This window comes from Dipteris shenzhenensis, unplaced genomic scaffold, assembly GCF_047967505.1.
Source record: "Dipteris shenzhenensis isolate YYH24624 ecotype China unplaced genomic scaffold, Dip_SZ_1.0 scaf0420, whole genome shotgun sequence".
Taxonomy (NCBI): domain Eukaryota; kingdom Viridiplantae; phylum Streptophyta; class Polypodiopsida; order Gleicheniales; family Dipteridaceae; genus Dipteris; species Dipteris shenzhenensis.
In genome coordinates, this window is record NW_028239726.1 from 5,259 (window position 1) to 11,649 (window position 6,391).

At 43.7% G+C, this 6,391-nt stretch overlaps 1 non-coding gene across 1 annotated transcript; it reads left to right on the forward strand.

Annotated features, from left to right (window-relative positions):
- Positions 1 to 6,317: 6,317 nt before the first annotated feature.
- Positions 6,318 to 6,391, forward strand: TRNAP-GGG (transfer RNA proline (anticodon GGG)). The gene has a single exon. It is a non-coding gene; the product is annotated as a tRNA-Pro (tRNA).

The window sequence follows — 6,391 nt, forward strand, 5'->3', positions numbered from 1 at the left end:
GACATAGTTGAAACACAATCTAAGTATGGTTTTCTGGGATGGAATCTGCGGCGTCAACCTATAGGCTTTATAGCTTTCTTCATATCCCCATCGGCAGAATGTGAAAGGTTGCCATTTGATCTACCAGAGGCGGAGGAGGAACTGGTAGCGGGTTATCAAACCGAATATTCAGGTATAAAATCTGGTTCATTCTATGTTGGTTCTTACCCAAATTCATTGGTTTCCTCGTCGTTTGTAACAGTCCTTTATCCGGGTGGATGGGATTCACCAATTCCATTTCTTCAAGAATTAGGGCAAATTTTTCCCTTTCGGACTCTCAGCAGTGAATCCTTTGATGTATTCGATGCAGTAACAGGTGTCATTACCACATCAGCCAAGTCTTATCTATTCCTATTCATTTCTATCGCAACGAGATGGACATTACCTAGAGTCAGAATAGACCAATTACTAGATCTCGGCTGGAAATCTCTTCTGCCCGTTGCTCCGGGAAATCCGTTGCTGACAGCTTCGTTTCGACTACCATCTCTAAAATGAGATATTCCCCTCATAGTTTACATCAATGTCACCCCGATTTTAATCTATCCAATCTCTAGAAACTAAGGAACTCCCCCAGGATTATCTATCACATGTTTCCCACGGTAACTGGATTCCAGGATTATAGTCAACGAGCAATACGAGCTGCGAGGTATACTGGTCAAGGTTTTGCGGTTACTCTAGACCATCTGAATCGTTTACCTGTGACTATCCAATACCCCTACGAGAAACTTATATCATCCGAACGATTCCGTGGACGAATTCATTTTGAATTTGACAAATGCATTGCTTGTGAGGTACGTGTCCGAGTATGTCTGATTAACCTGCCTGTCGTCGACCGGAGATTGATAAGAAGCATCAGAAAAAAACGATTAAGAAGTTATAGCATTGATTTCGGAGTTCGTATCTTCTGTGGGAATTGTGTCGAATACCGCCTAACAAATTGCTTGTCAATGACTGAGGAGTATGAACCCTCGACTTATGATCGTCACGAATCAAATTATGATCAAATGGCTCCGGGACGTTTGCCCCTCTCTGTCTCCCAGGATTCCGCAATTCAAGTAGTTCCAACTCTGAGTTATTCATCTGGGGGAGTCACGAAAGGAGATCCCAATAATCGAACTGTCACTCGTGGTGTCAATTGAATCTCCGTCTGAAGTTTGGAAGATAGACCGACTCCCTGGTTAGAAAAAATAGTAAGTCGGAGATGATTCAATATCGAGATATCTCTGCTATGCAGAGATATCCCTCCTTCAATTATTTCTACCAATAGGGGGGGGTGTGTCTACATAAGTAGGTCACACACATACACGTCGTTATTGAATAGTAATATAGTGAGATGGGAGAATCAAAATAACTGGGCATAATGAATCTACCTGAATCAATTTATGAATCTGTCTTGATACTAATCGAATTAGGTATTCTACTGGGAAGTGTAGGAGTGGTATTATCTGCTAATATAGTTTATTCCGCCTCTTCATCGGGACTGGTGTTTATCTGTATATCTCTCCCATATCTCGTACCGAATGCCGATTCTGTAGCTGCCGCACAATCGCCTATCTATGTAGGAGCTATAAATGTTTCGATCGTGTCTGCCGTAACGGTTATTGACGAACCAGTAGATTCCAATTCAACCATTTCCTGGAATATGGGAGATACTATTGCCTTAGGAGCTTGTACGGGTCTATCTATCTTATCAACCACTACAATTCGAGATACGAAATGGTCTGATATAAATCCAATCGACCCATCGAGGGATGTTGTGGGGGGAGTCTCAAAAAACAACATCCAGCGAATTGGATACCAATTGTTAACACAATTTCTGGTTCCATTCGAACTCCTTTCTATCCTCCTCCTAGTGGCTTCAGTAGGGGCGATTACAATGGCTCGTGGTGAAGGAATAACCAGACCCGACGAAGAACCTGCTTCGTCGTCTGGAGATGACTCCCCATCTTTCTAATTAATTACAACTTCTCGTAAACTCATCTCGTAGGTTAACCAATTAAGTTTCCGGGGGGTTAATACATCATGCTCGAACATGGACTGATTCTAGGTGCTTATCCCTATCGCGTTGGCTTTTCCGGATCAATCACGAGTCGAAACATGATTAGGGCACTGATGTGTCTTGAGCTGATTCTGAATGCCATTAATATAAATCTCGTAGCATTCTCCAATTTCTTTGACAATGAACAAATGAAGGGGGAAATCTTTTCAATATCCGTAATAGCCGTTGCAGCTGCCGAAGCTGCTATTGGGTTATCCATTGCTTCGGTCATCCAGCGTAATAGAAGATCGACTCGTATCGATCAATTTGATTTGTTAAAATGGTAATTGATTCGTCGATGACGCTATTTATTTGGGCGAATCGCTATTCAATGCAGGTGTATCACATCCAGCTGGTAATGCTGTCGTTTTCCCCCTAACAATTGCATTTCATTCCGAAAAATTATGTCATACCTATCTGAATCCCTACCTATCCCGTTCCTTAAAATTGTCTTGTACCGTCCCTCCCCATATTGCAGAACCCATTCATTTCACGAGGATGATGGGAGAGTTCCACCCACGGAGTGTCTATGTAGGTAGATGCGGAAAAACCAAATCAATACAAATCTTAGATTTGATTGAATGGAAAATAAGGGGTAGGGGGCAGGGGGGAGGGTAGGTACACCTCAACAACCCCAACAGGAGAATATCTTTGACACGTCAATCCAATAGGAGTGAACAAATTCGACGGCACATTCAGTAAAGATCTATGACACATGTATTGGTTGCACCTAATGCGTAAGAGCCTGTCTGACAGATGCATTGGAAACGATCCCCCGGGATGGGTGTAAAGCCAATCAAATTGCTTCTGCTCCTAGAACAGAAGACTGTGTAGGTTGTAAGAGACGTGAATCCGCTTGTCCAACAGATTCCTCGAGTGTACGCGTCTATCCGGGAGCTGAGACGACTCGTAGTATGGGTCTAGCTTATTGATTCATCGGTCAAGAAAGAGATTCAAGAATCGAATCGTTTTCTTTCCAACTCATACTCAAAGATTCATACTCAATTCTATTGAGTATGAGTTGGGGTATTAAGATTCCCCCCCCCCTCCCCCCCGCTAAAATATTTTTCCATCCACGATGAGTAACGTACCCTGGTTAACCACAATTGTTCTTTTTCCGATTCTGGCGGGTTCGCTATTTCCAATGCTTCCCTCCAATGGGAATAAGATCGTTCGGTGGTATACCCCAGGCATTTGTATATCGGAATTTCTACTAATCATTTATATCTTTCATTGTCACTTCCATATCGATGATCAATGCATTCAATTGGTGGAGGATTCTAGTTGGATAAATTCAATCAATTCCCATCGGAGTTCAGGTATTGATGGACTCTCCATGGGTCTCATTCTACTGACAGGATTTGTCACTACTTCGGCAACCTCAGCAGCTTGGCTAGTTACGCGGAATACACGTCTATTCTATTTCTTGATGTTGGCCATGTATAGCGGCCAAATAGGACTGTTTGCTTCTCGAGACATTTCGCTTTCCTCTCCTATGTGGGAGTTGGAATTAATCCCAATCTACCTACTTTTATGTATGTGGGGTGGGAAGAGACGTCTATACTCAGCCACGAAGTCTATTCTATACACAGCTGGTGGTTCTATCTTTCTCCTAATAGGAGCCCTAACTATGGGTTTCTACGGGACCCAGGAACCCTCCTTCAATATCCGAGATTTGGCAAGCAGATCACATCCTATATCACTAGAAGTGCTTTCTTATCTAGGATTCTTCGTGGCGTATGCCGTGAAACTGCCAATATTCCCTTTTCATACTTGGTTGCCAGACACTCATGGGGAAGCACATTACAGCACATGTATGTTGCTGGCTGGGGTATTACTAAAAATGGGAGGGTATGGATTGATTCGAATTAATATGGAATTATTACCTCATGCTCATTCCATACCTGCTTCGTGGTTGGTGCTATTCGGATCAGTCCAAATTGTTTATGCATCCCTGATTCCGCCGGGTCAGCGTAACCTTAAGAGGAGAATAGCGTATTCATCAATTTCCCATATGGGTTTTGTAACAATTGGAATTGGATCCGTGACAGATACGGGTCTTAATGGAGCTGTGTTACAAATGATTTCCCATGGGTTAATAGGTGCCGCTCTATTTTACCTTGCAGGGACTTGTTACGATAGGACACGTACCCTTTATCTCGATCAATTAGGGGGGATGGCTACCCCAATGCCCAGGATATTTACTATGTTTAGTATCTTCTCAATGGCATCCCTTGCATTACCCGGGATGAGTGGGTTTGTATCGGAATTGATGGTATTTCCAGGAATAGTGACTAATCAGCATTATTCATCTATATCTAAGTTATCGGTTGTAGTAGTCGAAGCGATTGGTACAGTATTAACTCCCATTTATTTGTTATCTATGTTACGTCGAATATTCTACGGATACAGAATATCCAACTATTCGGATCCATATTCAGTTGATTCCGGACCGCGGGAAATATTCATATCGATTTGTCTCTCTTTACCAATCCTCGGTATCGGTCTGTATCCAGACATGGTTGCATCTCTACGGAATCACAAAATACTATCTATCCTGGTTCCGTACTCTTTTATGGGATAGTAGAGGGGCAATAAAACGCAGTATCGTTTGGATCGGTAGTCGAACATATCTATTCAATGAGGATTACTCTTGGAAGCGGTTCTGGTATTAATTCCTATAAGGGAAGGCAGTGGGAATCCATGCCGCTGGCGACGTAATTGCATGAATGTCTGGGTGAGGAATCCACAGCGCGATTCCTCATGCAGACTCTGATTCAAATCACGAATTGATTACATGTAACACTTCAAGCATCTGACGAGGTAACATTTTTTGTTATCTCTCCCCCCGATCGAATTAGCGGTCTTCTACCTAATTATTAAGTAAGCCACCCGTGATTATGTAAACCGATTCCTGGTGGATTAACCCCTGAGAAACAAATCCAAGCAATGAAGAATCCTGTAGATGCTACAATAGCAGGCCCTTCCCCCTGCCAACCACTAGTTATTCTGGTATGGAGATGAATAGCATATATCAGCCGAGTCACTAATGCCCAGGTTTCCTTAGGGTCCCGGCTCCAGTAGGATCCCCACGCTTCATTAGCCCACACTGCTCCAGAGAGAATACCAACAGTCAGTAGAGGAAACCCTAAGCTGATGATTCGATAACTCCATCGGTCCAATTGGTGGATCAATCGGCACCTACGTGAATTCAAGGATAGTCGATGAAAACTGTTTCTCGGATTACTTCCTGCCTGCTCGTAGCAGTGTATATCCACTCCCGGAGAGGGGGTCCAGGTAGGAAATTCTTGATTTGGACCGGGGATAGAAAATTGTTCTGCGTCATAGGTGGCAATCGGTGGAGATGTTGCTGATGGAGATCCACATAACGAAGTCACATGGCTTAGTGGCATCATACTTACATGCGTCATTAACCGATGAGGTTGCAGAGCAGGTACTAGCGGTGTGGATTGTTGCATTTCCTCAGGAAGACCCAGAGTTGCGAATCCATGGGTCGACATGGCACCTGGTGCCGTGACTGCACCTGACCATTCGTTCCGACTCCTAATTCTCATAATTACATGCATTGGGGAGAAGCTCCGTGAAAGAAACATAGATGATTCATGTAGATTGCTCGGTGGTAGATGTTTGGGTTGAATCCGACGAATCGTCGTAAATCCCGTTATACAGATGAAAGCAATTGTCATACCTCCAACGCTCAAACTAATGAGTCTCTTGAGCTTGCGAGCCAGCCCCATCCGGTGAAACAGAGTGACGGAAAGAAGCGTAAGAAAAGAAATGTGAGCGAATATGTGCTCTATATCGGTGTGAATCGTAATGAGGAGAATCCAGTGAATTAGTGAGATTTTGGAGAGTATGTACCACCCACCCATTATTCCCAGGAGATTTCGGGTTTACCCCTTAAACGTCGAAACGGGGAGAATTCCCTATTCCTACTGCTTTTCCCAGTGGTTGTATCAGACACAGCCCTCGCCTGCAGGTTGAAATTAAATGCCGCTACTCGGATTCGAACCGAGATGCTCTAGCACTGCTTCCTAAGAGCAGCGTGTCTACCAATTTCACCATAGCGGCTCGCTACTCGTTATACTTATCGTAATTAATGATATCACATCTTCGGGTGAATCGTCAATCTTCCTGGGGGAGAGTACACACGCACAACAAGGGACCTTCCCTGTCTATAGTTGATTAGGTATACGGCGCTATACTTGTATAGGAATAACGGGATATGGCGTAGCTCGGTAGCGTGCCATCTTGGGGTGATGGAGGTCGCAGGTTCAAATCCTGCTATTCCGA